This window comes from Lissotriton helveticus, chromosome 5_1 (genome assembly GCF_964261635.1).
Source record: "Lissotriton helveticus chromosome 5_1, aLisHel1.1, whole genome shotgun sequence".
NCBI classification, from domain to species: Eukaryota; Metazoa; Chordata; class Amphibia; order Caudata; family Salamandridae; genus Lissotriton; species Lissotriton helveticus.
The window spans coordinates 505560894-505575155 of NC_136065.1; positions in this window are offsets into that span (position 1 = coordinate 505560894).

A 14262-nucleotide genomic window follows, 5' to 3' on the forward strand; every position below is an offset into this window, starting at 1 on the left:
CTTGAGTCCGAGGTTGGCGAGGTTGTCCAGCAGGGTGGTGGTGTTGCGGTCGTTGTTGTTCTCCAGGTGGAAGTTGAGGTCCCCGAGGAGGATGTAGTCAGCGGAGAGGAGGGCGTGCGGGCTGATGAACTCGGCGATGTCCTCACTGAATTGTGTGCGTGGTCCCGGGGGTCTGTAGATGAGGGTGCCTCTGAGGGTGGTCTTGGGGTTGATGTGGATCTGGAAGTGCAGGTGTTCGGCTGGTGCGAGGGTGTCGTCGGCGTTGGTCGTGATGCGGATGGTGTTCTTGTGGATGATGGCGATGCCTCCTCCTGTCTGGCTGACGCGGTCCCTCCGGATGATCTTGTAGCCGTCCGGAATGGCGATGGCGATGTCGGGCGCTGAGGAGGCGTTCATCCAGGTTTCCGTGAGGAAGGCGACGTCTGGGGCTGTGGTGTCGAGCAGGTTCCAGAGCTCGACGGCGTGTCTGTGGACGGAGCGGGTGTTGAGCAGGATGCACTTCAAGTGGGTGCTGTTGGTGTTCGGCTTGGTGGGTGCTGGTGTGGCGTGGGTCCGGTTGCAGGTGAACTTGCAGGTGTGGCAGCTGAAGGGTCCATGGGTGCGTCTCGGTGTGGCTCGGTAGCAACCCGGGGTTCGGCCGGTGTTGAGTGCGTTGAGTTCGGCGGCGTCATAGGTCCGTCGGGACGGCTTTCGTCGGTGGGGGCCAGGGGTCCTGGCACTGGGCGGGGGCCAGGCGCGGACGGGCGTAGACGGGCTTACCTTTGGCGCACCTTTGGCGCTCAATCGGTGCTCCCGCTGCGCGCGTCCACTGTGCGGTCGCTCTGGGGGCGTCATAAGAAGGGAGCCGGGAGGGAGGGTCCGCTGGGAGGCGGGGAGCGTGTGGGCCAATCGTCAGGCGGGGGGGCGGGGTCGCAGCAGGTAACGGCGGGAAAAACCTATGCGGGCTTGGTGGGCGGCCCTGCGGCGGCTGGGGCTCCGGATCGGCGTCTGGCAGGCAGCAGGTAATGAGGCAGGCAGAGCAGGCGGGGAGCGTGGGGGCGACCAGGCCGTGGAGGGCGCAGTGGTCGCTCCTGTACCATGGTCTGGGTCCCCTTAAGAAGGGAGCCGGTAGGGAGGGTCCGCTGGGAGGCGGGGAGCGCGTGGGCCAATCGGCAGGCGGGAGGGCGGGGTCGCGGCAGGTAACGGCGGGAAAACCTATGCGGGCTTGGTGGGCGGCCCTGCGGCGGCTGGGGCGCCGGGGATCCGAGGTCGGGCGGCCCTGCGGCGGCTGGGGCTCCGGATCGGCGTCTGGCAGGCAGCAGGTAATGAGGCAGGCAGAGCAGGCGGGGAGCGTGGGGGCGACCAGGCCGTGGAGGGCGCAGTGGTCCAACTTCCCAAACTACTAACTAAAACCTTACTGAATATCTATTCACAGCAAGTTTTAAACTAGAAATTGGGGAGGAGGGCCGGTACTGGACGTTGAGTGGTTGGTTAGTTCTTGCTGTCGACCTGCGAAACAACAAGCACCAAGGTATTACTCTTATGCTACCACTGAATCTCCTAACTAACCTTTTAGTCTAAAACATTGAATTCTCTAACCTACTCCTTTAAAGAGTGAGTGACTTGTTTTCTAAACGCCTACCTGCGATCAGCGTAGTCTTGTCTTCGTCCAGTATTTCTTGTCTTGTCTTGTCTTGTCCTGATGGTAAAAGGCGTCAGATACTTCTGGTTGACAGTCTAGAGTTGACTTTACTTGGAAATTGACTTTGAGGGCTATAAAACAAAGAAACCAATTTAAGGATGTATTTAGAAATGCTTTCCTAAAGTATTGCACCCTGAAATTCACTTACTGTATAACATTACCGAAAATATCCTTCTTTACATCACAGACTTCTGTTATAATTTTTAAAATGAAATTTAAAACGAAGATTTGCACCTTTCCTCAAGATAAATAAAGCGCCTTTTAAAAACGAAAACTAAGCAAAGATTTACACTTTTTCACAAGTTTACATCAAGCGCTAAACTTTTGTAATACTGAAAACCCCATGACATCACAATAACATCTTGTAATGCTTCAATGTCTTTAAAACACGACTTGTTCCCAGCTTTTAAGTCTCATGAGTATCTTTCCTTGAACTTCCAGGAAAGAGTTGTCCAAAATTAGTCTTGACCTTACTTGCGAAGGGCGCCTTGTAGCAAGGTAAAAGAAATGTACTTAACTCTCTCCTTTCCTTTCCTTTCCTTTCCTTTTCATGAAGATAGCTTACGGCTGGTTTTCCGTGGGTTCAGGCAAGTTCTTCAGCGAGGTCTCAGGCGCGATCCGTCCTCGGTGCTAGGCGGAAGACAAAGCACCTTCTGGAAGGCTGGGTGCGGTTTAAATAGGGAACCGCACCCAGCCGCACCCAGCCGCGCACAGGAAACGTGCGTGCGTAACAAGCTGAGGTCTCTGGACACAAGGCTCTTTAGCTGCAAGGAATCTGACATCTGTGCTCAGGGCAGCGCATAGGCATAGACTTGCTTACTGATACATGAAATACAACAATTGTAAATAAACGAAAGAAATGACGAGAGTTACAGAAATAACATAATGCTAAAACTGCCATTACATCTAAGTTTACTATTACACTAAACACACTGATTCCTGAAGCGTGCTGGGTGCACGGGAAAGGGGTGGGTTTTAAATGGGACTGACTGATGTATCCTCATAATTATAGCGGAGCAAGGGGGTACTGCTTATGGTTTTGGGAGAATGAAGAGGTGATTCAAGGTGATTCATGACAGTACTCCCTCTTCAAGATCCCCCCAAGGACTGTAGAAATGGGTTTTGGTTTATCTGGGTGTCGAAGATGAAAAGACCTTACTATTTTTGGAGCATTTTTTAAGTGTTCCAATGGCTCCCATGACCTTTCATCTGGCCCATAACCCCTCCAATCGACTAGATAAAAAAGTTTTCCTCTGATTCTTTTGGAATCTAAGATTGTTTTTACCTCAAATTCTGGATTTCCCTCTATACTAATGGAAGGAGGTGATTGAAGAATACAGGTTTGGGAGTGAAAGGGCTTTACCAATGAAACATGGAAGACTGGATGTATCTGATATTTTTGAGGGAGAACTAATTTTACACAAACAGGATTGATGACTTTTTCTATAGGAAAGGGACCTATGAATCTAGGATTAAATTTCTTGTTCCCTCTTAGTTTTAACTTCTTGGTACTTAACCAAACTTTGTCTCCAATTTTGTACTCTGGTTGTTTAGTTCAATGTTTATCAGTCGAACTTTTCTGTGTCTCTTTTGCCTTAGCTAGATTGTATCTTGCTTCTTCTTGGACTGCTGAAAGTTTAGAAACATAATCAAATACAGCCGGTACAGACTCTATTCTGTCAGTAAGCTTAGGAATGCTCTTGGGATGAAATCAGTAGTTACAAAAGAATGGAGACATTTTGGTTGAGGAGTGTTCTAAGTTGTTATGGGCGAATTCTAAGGGACTTAGAAGATCAGACCATTCCTCAGATACACCTGGCAACATGCAACGAAGAAATTGTTCTATGGTCTGGTTGGTTCGTTCTGTCAAACCATCAGTCTGGGGGTGATAACTGGACGACAGCCTTACATCCATGTTAAGCAAAGAACTTAAATTACGCCAAACTCGAGATATGAATTGGGATCCCCTGTCTGAAATTACAACTGATGGAATGCCATGTAAACGAATAATATGTGTCACAATCAGATGAGCAAGTTCCATAGCAATGGGAAGCCCTTTTAGAGGAATGAAGTGAGCCATTCGAGTAAATTGGTCTACCACAGTTAAAATAGTTGTAAATCCCTTCTTGGTTTCAGGTAGTTCCACAAGGAAGTCTAAGGATATTGTATGCCACGGCTGAGGTGGGATAGGTAGAGGCATTAACAAACCACTAGGAGCTTGATGAGAGGCTTTGTTTTGAATACAAATGCTACATGTCTCTACAAATAGTCGAACATCTTGGAACATTGAGGGCCACCAAAAATCTCTTTTAATGAGCTCATAGGTTTTCATTATACTGGGATGAGCAGTTAAAGGAGTATCATGATGAAGATGAATAACGGTCTCCCGAAGTGACTCTGTTGGTACAAAAATAAGATCATGAGCCAGCATCAAGTTGTCTTTTTCCTGAAGGAAAGGATGATCTTTTTTCCACTGATCTAAATCTTTTTCTTCCAATGCCTTCTTTATTTCGCTAATCACATCACAAATCGATAAACTAGCCTGAAAACAAGAAGTTGGGATTACAGGATGAATCACTTCTGGTTGCTCTGAACCTTTGTCTCCAATTCTGGATAAGGCGTCAGCCTTTAGGTTCTCTTTCCCAGGTCGATAAGTGATTATAAAATTATAATCATTGAAGAATAATGACCATCGCAACTGCCTGGCAGAAAGGGCCTTTACAGATCTTAAAGCCTGAAGGTTCCTGTGATCAGTATAAATTGTTACAGGATGACGAGCTCCAAGCAAATAGTGGCGCCATTCTCCAAATACTGCTTTGATTGCCAATAGTTCTTTGTCTGCTATCGCATAATTTTGTTCAGCCTCAGATAACTTTCTGGAATAATAAGCTATTGGGTGCATCTGACCTGTGTCTAGATCTCTTTGTGATAATATGCCACCCAAGGCAAATTGAGAAGCGTCAGCTTCCAATATGAAGGGTTGACTGAGATTAGGATGGCACAAAACAGGAGCTGACGTAAATCTTCTTTTTAATTCTTGAAAAGCATCTTCTGCTGGAGTAGACCAAAGGAATTTTACTCCTTTTCTTAACAATTTAGTAATGGGAGTAATTATCTGTGAAAAGGCTTGGATAAAACTGTGGTAAATAAATAAATAATACCCTATTTTTGACTAGACATATATCATAACAGATAGCTCAATAAATAAGAGTCAAGATTCGAGGTAGTAGGAGTTTTTGCAGGTTTAATACAGCATAAGGACAGGAACAGGACAACCTGCATAGGAATAGGCTGGCAGGGCCCAGCAGCTGCTGGGGCTGGGTCTGGGATGAGCGCGCTGACTTTTAATAACAATACATGAGCATATATACATAACGCAAACACATAGCATTACATTGCAGTAGGCGTAGCAGTGGGTGGAACAGAAGGCGTGACGTGTAGCAGTCGCGAAAGATAAGGGCGAAAGTAGGTGTAACTGGTCGTATACATGGACATGTGATGCAAACGTAACAGAATATGTCATGAATGGGGCGAAAACCATGGAGGGGGCTACCTGAGGAGCCGGGACCTCTAACCTGGTGGTGCGCGCAAACTGGCAATGACGTATCACTAGGAGAAGCTGGGGCTATGAACTCTGTGTTAGGAGCAGAGACTGAAGTCTGGAGGGTCGGAGCGACATGTACCTAAACCCTATCTAGTATCTGATGTTTAGGGAACATGTTGATATAAACTAGAAGTCAAGAGGGGAAAGGCTAACAGACTCTAAGACTGGAGACAATACATTATTCTACATGTAGTGCGTGATGAAGAATATTAAATGACCATTAAATACAGTATTCTCTAACATGGAGCCCTGAAGGCTAGACAATGACGGAAACTATTGATGCAGTTCAGTAGCTTAGGAATGCAGAGAAGGAGGGCTGAACTGATAACTGGAATCATAACATATTCTTGGCAGACTCAGAGACTGAGCCAGGCTGGGCCGGGCACTGCGAGGCAGGAAGTAAGTGAAGGGTCGAGGATACAGGTGGGGGCTGTATCGCTCCTCAGCGAGGGCTTCAGGAGACAGGAGCTGAATCTGGTGTCCAGGCCCTTTTGTGGCCTAGAAACGGGGACTTTATAATAGAATAACGTGCACACTGAGAAACGTGGCAACGTAGCTTTACATAGGCCTGATATTCGTAGTATTCACGAGGACTGGAAACTGGCATACTAGAGGTGGACACAACTGTAATTGCGTCATTAATCGGACATGGGGAATGCATATGCATATTTAATCATGCACACATAACATATGATGGATGACACGTAGGGACACAGAACATGACAAAATTTACTTTTCCACATTCCCTCCTTGTCACTACGTTTTCATCAGGAAACATCAATTTTCATGATACCGTCTATCATTTCATACAGTATCATTTGCTCGTCTCGAATTATCCTGGAACGGGATTTAGAACGGGGCTTGGGACTAGGAATACAAGAGGTAGCACAAATGCCGCAAATCGCAGGGCCACATTGTATACAGAGGCAGCAGCTAAATATGATCGCTACTGCAATACCTAGGAAGGACAATATTTTCCATCCCCATGCGGAAATTATATTCCAGAACCAACCGGACCATGTCCAGGTGCCTGGATCTTGGTGTATCAGATGGGCAATTTTATGGAGTCTGGTTATAGCTGAATAAACAGACGGCGCGTTATTTGGAATGAAAATGCAGCAACTAGATCCGATGACTCTACAGGCCCCGCCCCTATCGGCCAGTATGACGTCAAGGACGAGACGATTCTGTAAAACGACAAATCTCATAGCAGACTGCTCTTCAGTTAAGTTACCTAGAGCAGAGGCAGTCTCATTTATTACAGCTTCGAGGGTTCTGGTTAACCTACGGATCAGTTTACTATTCTGGATAGGTCCTATAAAGAAAAAGAAACCTCTGTTGAAATCTGTATACTGTTCTAGAGCAGTTTCAGTATAATCGACAATTGGGGACTCTCCCTTCTATGTCTAACGTGTACTAGATGTGTATTTCTATGATAATCAGGTGGGGCTAGGAAAACTGGTGGCAGTAGGAAGGCAATGTAACAGGTTCCCTCCCAATCGAGGGGTAGACGAACATATGCGGTTTGACCACAAATAAAATATGAATGACGTGAAGCTTTGAAAATAGATTTCCCACTGTCACTATACTTGACAATAGTAGTACAATCACTATGTCCTACATGTACGGAACCCTTATTTCGGACACATAATTCGCCTTTGACTGGTAGTACTGAAATAGCAGGTAAGTCTGGAGTAGTATCAGACTGGACATTCAGGACCATAAAATTCGAAGAATAATTACGTAAATTGTAAACTTCATTTTCTAGATCTAAACCTGTTCTGTGGGGAAGACCTTGCTTGTCTGGGAAACATGTACTGTTAAGAAAAGACATATCTGTTAAGGATGACGTTAACGTGGACCATGCTCCACACGAACCATTATGTGAAAATGGATAAGGAAAAAGTGGCAGAACTCCCTTCGGTGTCTGGAAAGGGGGGAGTCGACCACACACCCAACAATTAGTGGCATTGCTGGTCTGGTGTGAGTAATGTAACATGCGGATAAAGGAGTTATTACGCATAGCGAGGCGGTAAGAGAGTTCATGAGGGGGCAGATCACTAAACGTGTGCTCTACTGTAGCATTAGCAGACTTATTTACATGTGAAACTGGGAAACATAGGTAAAATGCATAACTGGTGCAGGAAATCATAATGCTGAGAAATAATATGAAACATAGAAAAACGATACATCGGATTGAGTTTTGACTAACTCTCTCACTATGGGGGTCTATTTTATACATGTCAGAAACAGTCTAACCGTTTCACCTAGGGGAGGACTTAGACAATCAAACTGACTGACTTAATTTACTAGACCGTAGTTTCTGTTTATACTCCTGCTGTGGAGTTTTCTCTAACAGGGGAGGGGTTGTAGCAATGTCTTTTGCGGGACAGTCCTTGAGAACAATATTCTGGCAATCCTTTGAATCCTGGGAAATGTTCTTTAAGACGGGTTTTAGTCCATTAAAAAGTTTAACATGAGAAAGGTGCACCCAGCCCTTGCGTCCTTCCAACTTCACGGCTGTACGGGTGGTGAGGAGGACCTGTCGGGGCTCTTTCCATCGAGGTTCCAGCGGACTTGATCTGTCAAAGTTGCGGACCATCACCATGGATCCTGGAACGATTTCATGCGGTGCCACCTCGGTATTGTCTGGAAATGCGGCGGCAACCTGTGAACGACATGAGTTGAGGGCAGACATCAAGGAAGCTAGGTAATCTGTCAGCATATTACTTGAAACATCGGTAATACTTCGGGGTCTAGGAGTACCCCACATGTTAGGGGGGCGGCCGAAAACGACCTCATACGGAGACAGACCTGATCTGGAATGTGCGACCATGCGCATATAAAATAAAGCGACTGGCAGAGCTACTAGCCAGTCCACACCCTTCTCTTTACACACTTTGGCAATACGGATTTTCAGAGTCTGGTTATGTCTCTCAACGAGACCGGCTGCTTCAGGATGGCGTACACAATGGAACTTCCACTGGTACCCTAACAAAAGGGAAACGTGCTTCATTAACTCTGAGGAGAATGGCTGGCCGTTATCAGAATATACGACTCTAGGGAGTCCATAACGAGGGAAGAACTCACGAACCAACTGCTTGGCAGTGGTCGCGGCTGTGTAATCTGGGGCTGGATATGCTTCTGTCCACCTGGACAAAGCGCATACAACTACAAGGACATACTTGAAACCTCGACATCGCTCCATCTGAATATAATCCATCTGGAGGACTTCAAAAGGGTGGTCAGGGGGCTGGAAACCACCTTGTTCCACCGGGACACTTTTACCTGGATTGAACTGGCAACATATCATACAGGTACGGACTTTCTGCTTAGCTGCAGCTCGTAAATGCTTGTTGAACCAAATGTTCTGGATACTGTCTAACATAGCTTTTTCTCCTAAATGCGCTGGACTATGTGCGGTATTAATAATGACTTGAACCATAGAGTCGGGGAGAAACCATGTGGCTCTACCCTTTGTTAACCATCCTTGATCTGTCTGGACCCCTCCTTGTTCGGACCATTTCTTGATTTCTTCGGGAGTAGCATGTAACTGGATATCTATGACATCTTGAGTAGGGTCCTTTACTGTCATGCATGTAATCGGATCTGGAGTATGTGTCTGATTAACTTGAATGTCTGGAGTCTGTGCTGTAAGCTTGGCTGTGCGATCTGCTAGATCGTTACCCTGGGAAATAATGTCAGTGACCTTCGTGTGTGCTTTGCACTTCATGATGGCAATGGATGTCGGTAAGTGTATGGCATCTAACAGAGCTTGAATAAGGAGACCATGCTGAATCTTGGTTCCATGAGAAGTCATGAAACCTCTCTCCTGCCAGAGCACTCCGAAGTCGTGTACAACTCCAAATGCGTAGCGTGAATCTGTGTAAACATTAACTTTCAGGTTCTTGGCGTGTATGCAGGCTTGTGTCAGAGCAACTAGCTCTGCTGCTTGAGCGGACAGGGTATCAATACGGTGTGTCTCAATAACTTTAGTGTCAGTAGTCACTGCATACGCAGCGACTAGTTCTCCTGTACTTGTTCTCATACATGAACCATCCACATAAAGTGTCAGGTCGGGGTCTGGTAACGGAATATCTGTCAGATCTTGTCTTGGCTTTGTCGTAATGTTAACTACTTCCACACAATCATGTGTGGCAGAATTTGAAGTAACTGATGGTAACAGCGTAGCAGGATTTAATATGTTGCAGCGTCTGATTTCTATGTGTGGCTGGAACAGTGTCAATTCATAACCTGTTAAACGTGCAATTGTCAAGTGCTGAGTTTGTGTTCGGTTCAGAAGAACTTCCACAGAATGTGGGACTTGTACTGTCAAGGTATGTCCTAAGACTATGGAATCACTTTGTCTGATAGCTAGTGCTGTGGCTGCAACTGACTTGAGGCACGCAGGCAGAGCCTGGGCGACTGGATCTAGTGTGCTAGAAAAATAAGCACATGGCTTGTTTTGTCCTGCTTGATCTTGTGTGAGAACAGATAATGCTGTACCTTCACGTTCTGTGACGAAAAGTGTAAAAGGCTTACTGTAGTTCGGTGTGGCTAGAACTGGAGCTTGGCATAAAGCTTTCTTTAACTCATTGAAACTAAGTGTATGTTCAGATGTCCAAGGGAGAACAGTCGATGCGGCTGCCTCCTGTGTCGTTAACTGTATCAGTGGTTTGGCTAGAAATGCATACTGAGGAATCCATTGTCTACAATAAGAAGTAAGGCCGATAAAGGCACGTACCTCCTTCTGGGTCTTGGGCTGAGGAAGACTCGCTATTAACTGGATACGGTCTGGTGTCAACTGCCTACCCCTCTTGGACAGTAAGTGTCCTAAGTATACCACTTGCTGGACACAGAATTGAAGCTTAGAAGGGGACACCTTGTGCCCCATCTCGGCTAGAAAATACAAGACTGTAAGTGACGCTCGTTCGCAAGCACGTTCAGAACGGGCTGTGATCAGTAGATCATCGACATACTGGAGCAGGGCAGTGTCAGTTGGCATGTGAACATTATCAAGTTGTCTCTTAAGTGCTTGACTGTAAATACTAGGACTTTCTGTGAAACCTTGAGGAGCTCGTGTAAACATATAGCTCCTTCCATTTAAACAGAATCCGAAAAGAAACTGGCTGTCTGGATGAATAGGAACACTGAAAAATGCGTTCTTGAGGTCTATGACAGTGAAGAACATGGCTTCGGAATCAATGGCTGTCAATAGGGAAGAGATGTCTGGGACAACTGGGTACTGAGGAATAATACATTTATTAAGCTCTCGTAGGTCGATCACTAATCGATATACTGGGGGTGCATTTGGATCAGTACGTTTCATGACTGGAATGATCGGAGAATTACATACATTGGAGTCAGTTTCTACAACTACTCCTTGAGCGATGAGCTCGTCAATAATTTTGGATAAGGCTGCTACAGCCTCGGGTGGCAATCTGTACTGTCTGATTCGTGGTAACACTACACCTGGTTTGAGAGTCACACGATAGGGTGTGATTTGCATATAACCAACCTCAGTTGGACCTTGTGCCCATAAATGCTGCGGAACATTAGACAATCTTGGATCAAAATCTCGTAATACATAGTGACCCTTAAAGTCACGTAGGAACAATCGTATTCCCTCTGGGGAACAGCATATAACTGCACCTAACTCTTTCAGTGTTTTAATGCCTAATAGGTTTTCTGGACATGACTTAGTAAGTAACAGATCAGTAGTGCGGGACAATGGACCTACTTCTAGAGTAACTGGCTTTGAAATCTCATTTACGATAGGTTTTCCTGAAAATCCAAGGGAAACATTTCTTGAGCCTGAGAGCGGAGCCCCTGGAACTTCGGCGTGACTAATTGTGGTCCTACTTGCCCCTGTATCAATCAAAAACTTTCTGTCTTTCCCTAATACTTGACTGTGAACATAGGGACCTTCTTGATCTACAGGTATCTCGATGAGAGGCAAGCCTACCTCCCTCTCTAGGCTGTTTCATGAATACTGCTGGTACTCTGGATACTCAGACTGTGCATACTGGTACATCTGCGATGTAACGTGCTGTGTTGCAGCAATAGGCTGCGGTACTGTAACTGTCTGTTGTGCATTCTGTGGCTGAGGAGTCTGTGAAACTTGCTCTTGTCTAGGCGGACGTGGTCTTTCTTTTGTTTTACCGGTAGCTATGTTGTGTTTCAGAACTGCACACTCATTTATAAAATGACCTGGCTGTTTACAATAATTGCAGTTCCCTTTAACGGGAGCTGCAGGATGACTGGCTTGATTCGGACCCCTCTTCTGACTGTCTTGAGGAACAGATTGTGCAACTAGTACTTTCATTTTCGTGTCTTTCATACGTTTTCTCTCGTGTTCTTGCTCTTCCCTGATTCTATTCTGGTGGTATTGAAGCATCTGGAGCATCTGGGACGGGGTATTAGCTTGCCAGGTGCTTTCGACTTTCAAAACTCGATTTTTAATTGGTGGGCTTGAATTCTCGACTAATTTAGTAACAAAAAGGTGAGGGTATGACTCACTACTTGTCTTGAGGCCACTGTTGATGCTAAAGCATTTTTCAAACCTAGAATAAAAATCACTAATATCTTCCTCTTGTTTCTGTTTACAGGCTGAGATTGCATCCCAGTCTTCTTTTCTAGTTGTCAATAATCTGGGTAAAACTTGAATCAATAATTCTGGTAATTCTTTACATTTATCTCCAAGACCGGTACCTGGTACTCGTGCCTTGTCTTCAGCTTCTAGAACTGCCCAATCGATCTTTTTCTCTCCCACCTCCCATTCTTTTTCCTTTAGCTTTTCATACACCCCTGCGGGCAACAGGACCTTTAACATTTTAATGATATCTGGGTAAGTGTATTCTCCCATACGGAGCATGTCTTTTAATTCTCTATGGAACCCTGCTGGATCTTTGTCATGACAGGGAATTAATTTCTTCATTTCGAGGAGTTCCATCTTTGTTATTGGAGTGTATACAAACACTCGTTGCATTTCACCGTCCTCTGTCTTAACTGGATGCACTTCTCGTAACGGATTCTGTCTTTCCATGTAAAATGGTTTACTTTCTGGGGGTGAGACATGAACAAAATGCGGGTTCAGAAACGTTCTATATTTGTGACGCTGTTCTAGAATGACACTAATTAAGTCGGTACCTAGACCTTTCCATCTATACTGGAGTAACTCGTTCAGGATATCGTGTAACGGACCTGGATCAGAGTGCTGACCCTCATACAAAGTAATGAGGTGCTGGATCATATACATACCCACCAGTCGTTGCTCGGCTGGGGGCAATTTCAGAAACATTTGTGCCACTATTTCGTCTGGAAAAGTGGTAGAATCAGTAATCCATCGGACTGCTGATCGGGCTAGTTCCTGTTCATGCATGGTACTTAACTCACTGTAACCGATTCGTGATTTCAGAATGTGATCGGTAGCTTGGAACACTTGTTCTAGAGAACCTTGTTCTGGTGCTGAATGATGGAAAATTGACTTGTGTTCTAGGCGTAAATGGCGATCTGGAAATCTAGATTTTCCTACATACGCTATTCTGGCGGGATTCTCGTCCTCTACCTCTTCAGTATCAGAGTTACTTTCTTTCTCGCTTACTTGTGCTGCTTTACGTTGTTCGTGTATCTTTATTATTTCTCTACGGATTTTCTTGTACATACTCTCCATGGCACTAATGGTATTGTGCTTACCCTCAGCTATATTATCACTCCATTTTGTCAGGGTTTTCATTTCGGCCGGATCTTTAGACGGGTAATCTTGTTCTCTTATTAGACAGTTAATTAAAAACTTTAATATCATACGCTGGATCTCAGCTTTCCTTTGAGACATGGCATCACTAATACTTTCTGGATCATCCCCTGTACGGATGAAACGATATATTCTGTCTAGATCTTCTTTCATATTGGGTAGGGTGACTAGATACTCGGTCATCCTCCTTACGCGTACTGAATATAAAACCATATTATTCTCGCCTGGGACTGGGTCATAGGCACATTCGCCAAGGGCTTGCCTGATTTCTGCAACAGACTTATTACTCTTGGGAGTACGCTGTGATGCTTGAGCATGTAATTCGAGTGCTGATAAACGCTTGCGTGGCGGCGGGGTTTGAGGAGGACCTCCTCCTGCGGCCCCTAGACTAGAATCGTCGACTGATATTCTTCGTGGCGGAGCGGGAAATTGAAATGCTGGCTGGACCGGGGGTACCGTAGCAGGTACTGCATGGGGTGCCCCGGTGTCTGGAGAAGCAGGATGTGCCTGATTTACTGGGACTGGCGGAGCGCGAACAGGATTTGCATATTCAGGGACTGTGTCGTCCAGATAGGACGAAACGAAAATATCAGCTGCGGTCTGTTTGTGACGTAGCTTGGTCGGAACTAATGGTGGCGGGAAATTACTGGATGCCTCCGGGGTCGCTTTTGGCAAGCCCTCGGCAAGAAGAGGATACATACCCTTAATAAGGGCATGCCTCTGTCTGTCTGACTCTTCGGCTTTGACTTGTTCACCTATCTCGATTAATTCTTTTTCTTGGGCTCGCTCTAAGGATTCTCTACTTAATTCTGACTTTCTGATTTCTTTTTCAGTTCTTTTATGAGCTTCTTTACGCCATAACTCGATGGCATCTTTCTGTGACTGTCTGGCTTTCTTTTTCCATAATGCTTCTTCTACTCGCATGATGCACTCGGCATCCCATGTACCCGATACGGGCCATCTATACTTTTCTTCTAACTGTTTGGTATACTCTACCCATAAATCTAGATACAATATGGCGCTTATGCCATGCTTCTGATACATAAAGTGACCTGGACTGTCCCTGGGCGGGACGGGAACTGCTTCTTCTAACAAACCCTTTCTAGTTTTTAGCTGACGTAATCTCGAAAAGAGAGACATTGTAAACTTGAATCGGAACACAATACAATACACGAGGAACAATAACAATTGGGAAAACAATTCAGGCATACCACGACATTGGAA